Source organism: Scaptodrosophila lebanonensis, unplaced genomic scaffold (assembly GCF_003285725.1).
Source record: "Scaptodrosophila lebanonensis strain 11010-0011.00,11010-0021.00 unplaced genomic scaffold, SlebRS2 tig00000024-arrow-pilon, whole genome shotgun sequence".
NCBI classification, from domain to species: Eukaryota; Metazoa; Arthropoda; class Insecta; order Diptera; family Drosophilidae; genus Scaptodrosophila; species Scaptodrosophila lebanonensis.
The window spans coordinates 14,514,954-14,529,001 of NW_022060538.1; the positions used below are offsets into that span (position 1 = coordinate 14,514,954).

The following is a 14,048-nucleotide window of genomic DNA, read 5'->3' on the forward strand; positions in this document are numbered from 1 at the left end:
CTTGAAAGATACTCAACTATCGTGCGTTCTAATTGCATGTTTCCATTGACTTGTAGAATACATATTTTTGCTTTCACTGATGACTCAAAACTGCAATAATTCCGATAATATTACGTTTTTAAATACTATAATCTCTTAGAAATAACGAGCAGTTCTTAAAAATGGCTTCACTAATTGACACACACACTGATTGACGCCCAGATCTTACTGTAAACACTTGACTTTTTGGAGGCATCTGTTGCTGCTGCAGCCTGCAAGTCGCCGCCCTTAGCGGGTTGCGTGTCGAAGGGTGGTTCTGTGTCCTCCAACAGCGGTGAGCCGAGCGGATCGTTTTTGTAATTGTAGCTCTTGAGCGGGGTCATTGCCTGGCCCATGATGACATCATCGTCATCGTTCTCGTTGTTGTTATGCGTGCTGGCTGCTGAAGGTGGGCGATGCTGCTGTAATTGTTGTTGTTGCTGCTGCTGCTGATGCTGTTGTTGCTGTTGTTGTTGTTGTTGATGTTGCTGCTGTTGCTGATGTTGCGGCTGCTGTGGTTGCTGCGTGTAAGGTGCACGTGGATACGGGGCCTGCAGCGGCTGTCCAGGCAACGGTCTCGCAAATGTTGGCGGTGGTGCTCTCTGCATATTCTGTGGGCGGGCTCCAGGCGGCAGAGTGCCTGGCGCTGGCCACGGAAAGCCCTGGGGTCGAGGTGGTCCTTGTCCGGGTGGGCTCAAGGATCCACCACCGCCACCTGCATTGGGGGGCGGTCGCGCCTGCTGATTAAGCTGGTGTGGCGGCATGCCCGGACGCATATTGGGCGGCATACCTGGTCCGGGACCCATAAGCAAGTTGCTTTTGCTGTCTGTTCTCAATGGAGGCGGCATGGCCCGCTGTGCCATATTTGGCGGCATGGGAGGCCTAGGTCCTGGCCCCACCATTGGACGTGCGCCTGCAAATGGCGGACGTGGAGGCGGCGGTCCTGCGGCGGGTCGCATCTGCGACGGAAGAACAAAGCTCGTTCGATCTTTCATGCTATATTCAGGAGGTGGTGGTGGTGCTTGGGTGCGTTCTTTAGCCGTATAGTCTTGTTTCGTTCGAATCGGGGTCGTATACTCTTGAGAGGGACGCCGTGTGGCGTTAAAGTCAAGATTCTTATACTCTGCACTCGATCGTGGCTTTAAATTCTGGTCGATGTTAGCGCGTTCCTCAGTCTTGAGGTCTGAACTAGTATAGTCCGTGGCCAAGTAGCCCATGTTGTAACGTGCTCCCTGAACTGATTCAGAGCTTGGTCGAGTTATTGTAGTCAAGTCCGGTTGTTTAGCCTCTAAAGTGTTGTCTGTTTTGGAGTTGGTGCGTTCCTTGCCCGTCAATAGGTTCCCAGCTTGGTTTGTGGTCGCATAGCCAATGTTCGGGCTGGAGCGTTCTTTAGCCGTATTGTACATCTCGGTGAGCGGTGTGCCTGAACTTCTCGCCTGCGGTGTCGGTACAGCAATGTGCAAGTGTCGGGCAACCGAACACCTAGCTAGGCGCGATGCGCAAGCCACAAACAGATATTCTAAGCCATCATACCACCCGCCCGTCACTCAAAGCACTTGATGGCCAACACTCATATCATTTATATGCACATATATCAGCTCACATGTCTCAATATATTTGCTATTGAGTTGCTTTCAAATTTTATAGCCTACTCCTGGCTTCTAGTACAGGTTCGAACTTTTACGGGGGAGTGTGGGAGTGGGGGGGGGGGAGCCCTTAGGCTGGCATTTGTTTACATTTTATTGTTTCGCATTTGGAGTATTCAGTTACAGTTTGGGAAATTTTGTCATGAAATTCGCTAGCGACTTGTAACATGACCCAAATTGTTTGTAGCTTATTGATTCAACAAATGTTTGGGGCAATGGCAACAGACTGCCAAACTAAATCAAACAGCAGGCGAACTAAGCGCGGCTGCCAAATTGCGCTTTGATTTGTTTCCCACAAGTTCTAGCCAAAAGGGTTCGTTGCCAGCGAACTTGTTTTGACATGTCTGGCGGCTTGAATAAATACAAGGTCAATACAACTATTAATACTTGTAGTAGTCTTTATGTAAATTATGCTGAATGTCGACCTGTCAAGAGCTGTAGTCCTCATCCATTCCAAGTCTCATCGAATACGAGTATTTGTGCATAAATTTTGGCCATTAAGAGTTCGGTTTTAGTGCAGCTATTTGTGTTTGTTATTGCCAAATATGAAATGCATATATTTCGAACTCACCGCATCGGTATCACTCATATCGCTGCTGTGGCTGCGACTCTGGTTCTAGGCACTACCTGGCAATTAACTTTACAATGAAATCCAAATACAAATACGAATACGAATGCGGCAACAACCAAAAAAATAGTTCTTTTAGTTGTGGCTCATGTGAAAATTGCGGGCAATCGATAAAATAGCAAAAAGAATAACTTAAATAAAAGCGAAATGTACTTCGCAGGCAGATGTGTCTAAACTACACTCTTGAAAAGGAAAAATAATACATTTATGCAAATATCTTTGTTCTTTCTGGTCAATCTAAAATTTCTACTGATTCTGGATCTTGCTCTTTAAATACATAACATTTTGTTTTATACGTCTAATACAATTTTGACCGTTTTTGGAGGGAAATCGGAAGGACAATATACTTTACCCCTTCTTTAGTTGTATACGTTTTTATCCTCTTTACACATAAATATATTATTATCGTATTTGCTTATTTATCATCCAATAAACAAATGAAGCTGATTATAGGAAGTCAGTTAATACATTAATACTTGTACTTATAAACTTTAAGAGCTCTTAAATGTATAATACAATTTCATGGCATCAGCATAAAATAACAAGAGGGAACGCTACAGTCGAGCAAACCCGACAGTGAGATACCCTGTACCCAGACAAACTTCCGGCACTGAGTTATATGCGCCCCTAGCAGAAGCAAAAAAAAGAAGAAGAGCGAACTTGATGCTGCAGTTTGTGGTCGTAGTACTGGAGTGAAATTGTTTCGCAAAAACCTTTTCTTAGAATTGAATTTGGATCAAATTTAAAACAAAAGTAGATAATTTAAAATTTTGATTAAATAATGCACTATGCATTTAAAAAATAACTTATGCATATGATCAATGAAAAAACTTCAACAAATCCAACTCAGATCCATTTTAAGGCGACTTTATATGACAACATTTTTTGTTATTTTTTGGTTATTTTAGCTATTACACCTAATTCTGTTTTTGCACGGTAGATTGGTTCTTAAAAAAGTCGTGTTAAAAAAAACCGTGCAAAAAGACAATGATCATGTGAAAAATAAATCGTGCTAAATGTCCCCATATACAAAATTTTTAATTTTCAAACCGTGTAGAAAAAGAACGTGTAAAAACAGAATTAGGTGTATACTCTTTCGTTCCTAGAGACACACTTATAGGCGGACACAGCTATATCAGCACGTCTTGTCAAACTGAACCAGAATATACTTACATACTATATGCTTAATGTAGTCTGCCATACGAAGGATTTATAAATACTATTTAGAATGCTCTTTATTTTAAATTAAATTTGTGCACTATGCCAAGGTTAAAATGCTTGTCTGCAGGTGAGAACTCGGGTACAGGGTATGGAATAGTCAGCAATACGACATTAATATACCACTCGTCTTATTTTATTTGCTTCTTTGAAATATATTGATTTCAGACAGATATGAATGATTGGCATAATATATAATATTAGTGTCAATGCAAATAACAATTGCCATTTGTCTATATGAATCTCCAATAACATACTAAAAAAATCGGCAAACATGTTGAAACATAATAAACGATAGAAAATAAAACGCCGAAGTGGAGTTAAATCTAAATAAAAAATAAATTACATAAATTATTGCAACATTTTGTATAATTTAAAATCGAAACAATCATGAATCGAAAATTAGGAGCGTTTTTTCTCAGCATTTCTTCCAACTGCTTATTTGTTTGAAAACTTGCCGTACTGTACTGTGCATTTAATTTTAGCTTTGTATTAAAAGCGAATTCATTTAGATTCTGAACAATATTTTGGGAGAATCAAATAGTAAGGCCAACATGCGGAATTTCTCGCCCCTTCGGATTTGCAGACCAAAAGTATGTAACGAAAGCTTACTCACCAAATGTTGGGAAATGGAGAAAGATTGCAGCTTTTTAATGGCGAGTGAAAATGACTTGGAGGATTTACTATGGCTTATGGTTTCCCAATTTGAATTTGAAATATTAAATCTGAGACAGTAAACACATTCTTAAATATCCCTTTTCTTACAGAATTTCGTACAAGTATATTTGTCAGCCGATTGTCATCAACGCTGATTGTTTTACTTTAATGCACATCCATAACGTAACAAAGGAGAAAACAAGATGATTGTACTATAATTTTTCCTGATATATACAATTAAACAATACATTAAAAACTGTAAGAAAAATTGTGGGTACATCTATAAAACTGATCTATAAAATAATGGATCCATTTATTTAGTGTTGCGACAGTTGGAAATGACTGTTAAAATTCAAAGTTGGAAATACTGTAAACTAATTCATAAAAATTATAAAAGATTAGTTTGGTTCTAACTTGATTAATTATATCATATCATTTCATTTACATTTATTATATTTCTCTTTCGATTTGTTAGTTCTTCTTAGCAAGCCTTATAGTCGGAATCATTGGTAGGTATTATAGTATTGCTTTATTTCGAATTCATTAGACTTAAATAAATAAATTGTCTGCAGTTATCGAGGGAGAAAGTGTTAAAATCACTTAAAATGCCGCACATTTCACTGAAATGCATGGCTGTGATTTCAGAAAATATAAATTATTGGTATTGTACTCCACTTCAAAACACAAATAACTTGCTCATTAGGAACTACTACTATTTTGTATATTGCAAGTGCTTCATTGTAGTTGCGTTTGGTAGAACCTTTTCTTTTTCGTTGGCGCTTAACAACACTTTAAACTACGCCCAGCGCTCGACCTTAGCACGTGCCAACCGACTAGGCGCAAAGTCACAACTGAGCGGCAACTTTTGTCGAGTCGAGTCCCAAAACAAACTACGGTAATGCCAACAACTGCCTGTGGAGAGCAGGGGGTAGCAGCTGTCTCAAATTAGGAACAGAATGAAATAACATTCGGCGGCATACTTGTAGCAGAAATTCCACAGCCACAAGTTTTCATGTCAACCGCATAGCGATTTGCATAGACTTGAACACAAAAATTATAACCGAAAAAGAATAAAAACCAAAAAGGAAAAGAAAAACTGACAAAGGATTTGTTCGAAATGGCATTGTCATTTAGGTCTGAAATACCTTTGGAAAATTGATTATCAACAATAGTGGGCTTGTTGCGGTTTCACGTACCACGCTTCGTATACGTAATGTGCTCGCGCTCGTTCTAATTTACAAATGTTCTATGACTGCGCATTTGCCTGCCGCACACAAATAAAAACTCTAAATGGAAATTTAACAGCAACAACGGCAACAACAACAACAACAACAACAAAAGCCCCCATCTATGTAGCTCCAGTTTTCAATTAGAATTTCTTTTGCAATGGAAATGTTAGCAAACTTTTATGACGACTTTTTATTGTTGTTGTTGTTGTGTTGCTGTTGTTGTTATTGCCTTCATGGCAAAAGGCAATTGATTCTGTTTGCAAAGTTTCGCAGTTATGATTTATCTGATAAGACAGCACTGCATGCGGATGCACAAGGATGTTTGAGGATGGGGTCTAACAATAGTAGCCGCACGTCATACAATATATACTTAGTACTACGAGTACTTGTATATACTATCCATACATTGCATAAAATAAATACACAAAACAAAAGGCTGGGCTGCAATTTTATCGATTTTTCTTGCTCGAGGGCAATAACTTGGCCACGTACAGGATAATGCACTTTGCACTCTGCACTCTGCACTCGACACAAGCAAATGTCAAACGGATGGCAATTGAAATATTTAAATACTCAAATGCACACGCGCCTTGTCGACGACGGACAGCTCTTTATACACTTCCTATTTACTATATGTATACACGTATTTAGTAATTATATTCGATTTAGCTGTGCTTCTGATTTTATTTACTTTTAAATAGTTTGATGGCGCGTAGAAAGATCGCGCAAGAAGCCGCTGTTCGGTTCTGTTTGGCGCGAGTGTTGAGCCTCGACTGTTTTAATGTGCTTTGAAAAATTTCGAATTCCAATACTTAGAATTTGTTTTGCAAAAAAGTAAACGTCGTCAATGGCGCAGCGCATAAACAGAAAATGTCCTTGCGCAGTTCGAACCGAATCCCCAAAGGCCCAAAGCCCCTCAACACCAAAGAGACCTGCGAGCGAGAAGCCAACGACTCGTCGTCGCCTCTACTTATTCTATTGGCATACAAGTATACTCGTACTACGTACAAATTTATTAGTTGGGGTGCCCCAGAGAAATGCAAACTCAACACGCCAACAATAAGCCGCACCAGCAACAAGAACAACAAAGACAACAACAGCGTTCTGTTGATTTCGTACGCAGATTTCATTTGGCTTCATTAATTTTATTGGACACCGGCGCATATTATGTATTTGTGCGATGCATTGGCCGTAGTATGCGCAAAGGCGGAAATATGAATAAAAATCTGCATATAAATAAATATGGAGGCAAGCTTTTAGTCATTATCCTTGCTACACTTTGTCTATTATTCAGGTGTTCTTGTCGCTCTACCCCTCTACCTTCCGTTTTATTACGATTTGTATCTAATTGTTATATATTTAGTGGCAGACAACACGCGAGCTCATATAAGCACGCTATAATGCGTAGACGTTAGATCTGAGCACACAAAGAGGCCGGTGGAGGGGGATGTAGGAGAGTAAATCAAAGTCTTGCCTTGGCACCAAGCACCAGACTGAGACAAGCGGGTCACCAGCATATACACCAGTATATACACCCAACACCCCTTCTGTCTTCTGCCTGTGCAAGGGCATAACATAGTTCGTTAGTCTTACCTTTGCCGCACAGTGTTATCGTTCAGTGTCGCTAAATCGATTGTCAAGGTTGCTGGACGTACATAGTTGGCAGTGTAAACTAGAAGGGCGATAGTTAGGGCGAGAGAGAAGAGAGAGTGTGTGCTTGTCTGTGTGAAGAAGTCACTTTCCTTTTTGTTTTAGTTGCATGCCTGTTTAGTAAAAAGAGAAGCAGTTCGCTGGATTAAGCTGCTGACCACTAAATAAGTAACTGCTGCAAGGGCTATTACGAACAAGTTATGTGATAAGTTCTTGTTGCTATAATGTTGCCAATTAGCAACAGGAAGCAGCTGTAAAAGTGCACTTGAATTTCATTCAAGCTATTGTGCCATTTAAGTACCCGAAAGTTACGAGGGTATACCATAGAGTTTCAACGACAGAAGACTAAAACATGCAGAAAGAGGTGTCGCACAATCCATAGATAGAATCTATTCGGCCCTCATAGACCACCCATATACTTTACAAGTATACATCATATACTTGTAAAATCTCTACTGTAGCTGCCACTTTAATACTGTAGGCAGAATATAGCACGACAGTCCTACAAATTAAATATCTATACATATATAACTCATCTGTAAGTCTAGATATTCTCGAATTTTAGTGATTTTTTGCAATAGTATTCTATTAGTTCACTAAGAAAACCAACCAACTTTTTGTGGTGTTCCTTTGTTTGTAACTTATTTCGATATTCACAGAGACTTAAATATACTCTTCGTTAGAGATGAAGCATCTGAAATATACTTAAATGTGAACATAACCCTTCAATATTTTATAATTGAGAAAATTGAAATTAAAATTAATTCCATACAGAGGAACTAAAATAATCTGCACATTAAGTAAAAAACGTTTCGACTAAATATGATACAAATAATTATTTTCCATTTACTTTAACATTTGTAAATTCGATGAAAATTCTTCTTTCAGTTATTGTTCTTGTTATTGCAGCTGTGGCATAGCTGGCCAACTGGCAAATAAAATTCCCCCAACGTGTCGGGGGCATTTATAGACGTTATTGTACAGCTTTTTCGTTGGCTTATCTTTTAAGTTGTTACTATGTTATATTAATCATATTTGACTTTTTAATTTTAAGTGTATGTAATATATTAATATATGTATAAAATGTTAATAATTATATATTGTTATTGAATAAATCGACAGATCCACTTGTTGATTTAAATAAATAAATAAACTGTTTGTTTAATTATTATACTCGTATGTTTACTTTAAGCCGATTTCCGCCCAAAATATCTTAAGTTTTTAGTACAAAAAATATTAAAACAATTGAATTTTAATACTTAGTTAGCGCCCAATTAATTAACTTATAATTTAATGATTGCTCGTAAAAAACGATTAAAAAGTGGTTTGTTTTTCTAGTGTATATTTCATTTTTTGTGCATCAATTTTTTGTTTATTTACCTTTAAGTATAGTATATGTATCTTTATTACAAAAAATCTTACAAACACACACAAATACAAGTATGAGTAAACTTGTTTACATACCAAATTAGTGAAGCCATTTTGATAGAACACATGAACACGAAGTTAAGATTGCACGTACCTGAAAATAAAAAAATTATTTTTTAATAACAGTATTTAGGAATATTAATCAAACATTTGTATTCAAAATGTTGCCTGCAGCGCCACACCGCGTATAAGCAGTGTACTTCAGCTTTTTGGGTTGCGGTCTAAATAAGCTTAGCAAGTTGGCGAACCATACGAAATGGGAATGATGTGCTAAAGAAAAAGCTTCTGTGGTAAATGCTTTTGCAGGGGAAATTCGTCACTTAATGTAGATACCCAACAGCAGTGAAGCGAAAGAGGCAGAGAGGATGACGAGCCCACCAAAGACCACCCGCGCGCCACAACAACACTTCGAGGGTTGCTCTGCGGCTGCTTTCAAAGTCGCTTGCGGTTGCCGCTGCCGCTGCCGCTGCTACTGTTGCTGCTACTGCGGCAACAGCGGCTGTAGCGGCAACTCGTCGACCGCTGCTGCTGCCTTGCTTTGGCATTTGTTTTGCTTTTTGGGGGTGCAGCGTATAAGTTTTATACTCATACAAGTATCTATCGGCATGCTTTTTTGTTGGCTTCCCTTTGGTCACTTTTATGTCCTATCTGCATGTGTGTATATGTATGTATGTATATGTATTTCTATGCCGTGCCCAACATGCTCATTGATTATTTTACGCATCATACACACCCCACAAACACACACACACACCCACACACAGTCAGAGATATTGTACATGTTTTTTAGAGCTGTGCCAGCTATTAGCCACGTTTTAGGCATGCCTTCTCGAACGGCGACTGCTACGTTCAACATTTTTGCAAGTGACACTTGAGGAATTCGCAGAAGGGTTGGTGCGGCCCCCGAGGGGTGTGTGCCCGAGTGCGTGCAGGACGGGCTCATTTATGAATGCCAAGCTGTGCTTTGGGCAACTGCGCATGATTGGGCCATCGCTGTCTGCCCTTTAAGAGCTGCGACGCAAAAAGATGAATCACTAGACAGTGTGGGGAAAACGGCCCTTGCCCGAGTCAAGCAACTAACTTGTCAATTAAACAGCAGCTTAATTTACGATTCAATTGGCAGGTGCTTTTCGTTAGTTATTATTTATTCAGGCATTGGGAGGAGCGATGTTTTGATTCTAGAAATGTGGGGGCAACTTTGAGTTTCTTTTGAAATGTTTAGTTAAAGGTTCTTTCAGGAATATATGTATGTTGATATGTTAGACCTGCATTGATAGTCATCCAATAGGTCATAAATAGATCACGTGAAATTTTTTGAATTTTGGTTGATTTTTATGTATCCATAGATTAACTTAGAAGTTCAACATAATTAGTATTCCTTATTTACTGGAAGGTTAAGAGCCCGTGCAAGATGAAATCATCAGACCAAATATGGTTTACAATATAATAACAAGCACTGTAATAAGTACAATTACAACAAATACAAAACAGTTTGACTCTAAATTCCGCCAAGTTCTTGCATTAGCCATTCCTGTAATTCACAACCACTTCATTTGTGATTAGGATAGCTATGAATCGGTTGCAGAGCCTGAGGATCTTCCTGTAATAACTATGCAGATATCCTTACACATTGGCACATCCTAATGGTAGGTAGAAGATCTCAATGAGTTCTTTTTTGGATGTTCATGTATTTAATAAAAATTGCAAGTAATTGTTGTGGAGAAAAGAAACTAAAATCAACGAGAATTTATAATAAACAACAATTTAAACAAAAAAAGAAACCGATTTCAAACTATTAACAGGCACTAAAAAGTAAAAAATAATTGCGTATTCTTCTACAACTTAATATTCAATATATAATGTAGATACAATTATTGTTATTTTTGGAGTCGGTGCCAGCGGTCGCGCGCCGCGCACGTCAAGAGAAAGAGGCCCTTCATTACGAACCATTTCAGATTATTTTCTCTTTCTATATCTACTACGTCATTCTTCCGGTAATTCCTTGTTTAATGTTGACTATATTTTCGTATCAGCATTTTCTTGATTACCCGTATGTCTCAGCGTAGTGTCGTATTAAAATTCGTTTGATTCGTTTAACTAGGTGCCGGTTTATTTGTTGTTTCAAGGTAGCAGATATTGTCACAGTAGTTATACGTGTATTGTCGTATAAAAGTTAATTTGAAATTGGGTTCAATTAGGTATTGGTAATCTGTCACAGTATATTGTCGTTCGTATAAAAGTTTATTTGTAAAAAAAGTATTTCTTAAAGTATTCCCATATTATTACTGGTAGATTGATTGATTGATTGATATATTGTAGTGTTTCCTCGGCTGACACCGACTCCAAAAATAACAATAATTGTATCTACATTATATATTGAATATTAAGTTGTAGAAGAATACGCAATTATTTTTTACTTTTTAGTGCCTGTTAATAGTTTGAAATCGGTTTCTTTTTTTGTTTAAATTGTTGTTTATTTTTGGATTTTTAGTGAATGTGAAGTACACTAACTAATCTGTATGAATATGGGTAGACCTAATAAACGTGTTTCTCATATGAGACAGCGCCACTCTTGTTCTCAATATATTTTGTCGAAAACGTTCATCACAATGTCTGTGTGTCGTCTGCGAATATCTTCTGTTCTGATTTGTTGAGTTGCGGCTCTTGTTGCAGTTTGTTCTTCTGACTTTTGAGCTTTTAGAACGCTGGGGTCGTGTATTTTTGCTACACGCATTGTTACGGTTAGATTTTTTCGACGGCATTATACTGAAATTGAAATTCTATTTCACATGATATCTCATTTAAATTTGACACTCATTTACCGGGTGCCTTCGAATGATATCTAAAACCCATGAACATTTTGTATGTTTTAAGAATTATATGGATTTCTCATGGATGCCATTGTCAGAATTGGACCAAATTGAAGTGGGACCACATGGGAATCATCAGCTTTCAAATACAAAAAGAATTATCAAAATCGGTTTACACTGTCTAAAGTTCTGAGGTAGCAATGAACAATACAGTCGAATTGAGAACGTCCTCGTTTGCAGAACCTAACCAAACTCTCATCAAAGTACCCTTAAAGTACATCCTTTCCAATAAAAAAAGAATCATCGAAATCGGTTATCGTGATATAAAGTTATTCGTTCATTTGTCTTGCACATACTTAATACAAATTTAAGACTTATGCTGTTTTCTCATGGATGCCATTGTCAGAACTGGACTAAATTTATATGGGACCATTCTGGAAGCACCAGCTTTCAAATGGTATAAGAACCATTAAAAACAGTTCACCCAGTCGAGTGTACCGAGGTAACAAACATAAAAAATAAAAAATAAAAAAAAAATACAGACGAATTGATAACCTCCTCTTTTTTTGAAATCGGTTAAAAATGGTTTGAAAGATCGAGAAAAACTACAAAACAAGATTTTTGTACTTGACATAACAAATGCAAACTGAATGTTTCTCTGTCTATCGGCTAAATTAGAAAATAGTTAATTATTTATGAGATGAAGATATCTAAGTATGATTTTACGGTCTCTTCCTAATTCATTTCGAATTTAAAGAAAATGGAAGCTTTAAAGGTAAATTCACAAAATTTGTTTAAGCATGTGATGGGAAAATGTTGACTCTATTGACCGAATACTTGTTCCAGTCCACAACAGGGAATTATTACCTGCAGATTATATACAACTATGTACAAATATATGTACTATTTGTAGTTACTCATCCCTAGTGGCGCATACTTTGTGAATGAAGCAAATAGATAGATGGAGTATTTATAGACTGTCAGTCAAGTGTGTGACGTTGGCTCAAACATTTGTCTTGTTGACGCACTTGGCTTATCGATTGCCACAAAATGTGGCAACTGCCACACGCACGCATATTGCCACGCACCAAACGGGGCCCGATGTCTGCCCGTTATGGGCAAGCCGCACAAGAACAACAAATTATGCGACGACTACCAAATGCGGCATAACAAGCATTGAATAACGACGTCTCCAGCTGCAACACCCAGACGTTGCACGTTGGGGAAAGTGCAAAACCAGAGCTTCGCCATAAAATCGAAAACAAAATCGAAATCAAACTACAATTGTCCTCGATTGCACTTCGGGTGGAGGCGCCTCAATCGAGAGTCTATTGAACTGTTTCCGATGGCGATGGCTGTTCAATAAAAATGGCGCCACGTTTGACAACTTTGGTGCTATAATTAAACGAGCGCCACCATGTTGCATGTCAAATGCCACTTTGTTGAGAAAACAATTAGGCGACAGTTGCCCCCTAACCCACCCACTGAGGGGCTTTCACTCTTTTTCATGCTTCACTTGCTGGCCAAGTTAAAACCGGTCCCTATGTATCTCTCATTATTTATCTTGTGCATACACTTTATTGATCAAACTTTTGAATGCGACGCCACAAAAGCGAAAAATTAATTAATTAATAAGGCAAATATGTGCGCAGTATAAGTATGCGGCATCACATTTGCTTCAGTTGGAGACCGATATTTAAATGCAAAGAGCATAGCAAGAACAACAACAACAACAACAATCAATGTACATATGTTGTACGTATTAAATGTTTCTGTGTTCACATGGCACATAAATTCGTATTAATCGTTGCACCTTGGCTGACTGAACACTTGAGCGCATATAATTAGGCCGCCCTCAATTGGCGAGCCAAGAAGGTGGGGGGAAACCAAAGCAGCTCAGTATCTCTTGTCCATTTACACACTGCTGGTCGGAAAAATACAGCAACAAACCTAGACTCGTTTGACTTGCAAACACAGAGAGATTGAACCGATTTCTCGAATTTTTCTCGAATTTAATAGATTTATCCCCACACTGATTCTGATTTTATACGAATACTTTCAACCTTTCAGGCTACTATGAACAGCAATATACCAACCCTTTTTGTTTCCCTCAAAAGACTCTTTATTGATTTGAATGCATTTACAAATGAAAAAACAAATTTCCTAGCTATTATAATTCATAAGATATCGGTGTTTATAAGGATGTACAGACCTATACATATTATTTATAATGATTCGTCTCGCCATGCTCAACATATATAGTATACTATACAAGTATGAACCTATATTTTGAACACTTTTTAACCAACATATAATAAACAAGCTGGCTGGATCCGTTGATTACCTAATTTAGAACCGACCACTAAATACATCGAACTAAAAGACCACTCTTTAAAGTAATACAATGAGCTTACAAAATGCTTCTCCATTTAAACCGATTGCTAAAAAACGAGCCAATGTCAGGCTATTAAATCTCTCTCTCTTTTGCTCCTATATTTAACTAGCTCTTAATAAATTTTTATAGCCTGTACCCAAAGGGTAAAAGGCTATACTAGTTTTGTGCGAATGTATGTAACACACAGAAGGAGGCGTGGCAGACCCCACAAAGTATATATATTATTGATCAGGGTGACAAGCCAAATCGATATAGCCATGTCAGTCTGTCCGTCCGTCCGTCTGTATGAGCGCAAGCATCTCAGAAGGTACAAGAGCTAGAATAACCAAACTCGGTATCCAGATTCCCATAAGCCCTAGGCAGGTCAAG

The 14,048-nt window shown here is 38.1% G+C and overlaps 1 protein-coding gene across 11 annotated transcripts in view; it reads right to left on the reverse strand.

Moving 5' to 3' along the window:
• The window catches only part of LOC115621179 (microtubule-associated protein 2), a 28,343-nt gene that overhangs the window by 9,442 nt on the left and 4,853 nt on the right, over positions 1-14,048 (reverse strand). The gene's annotated exons all lie outside the window — the stretch shown is intronic.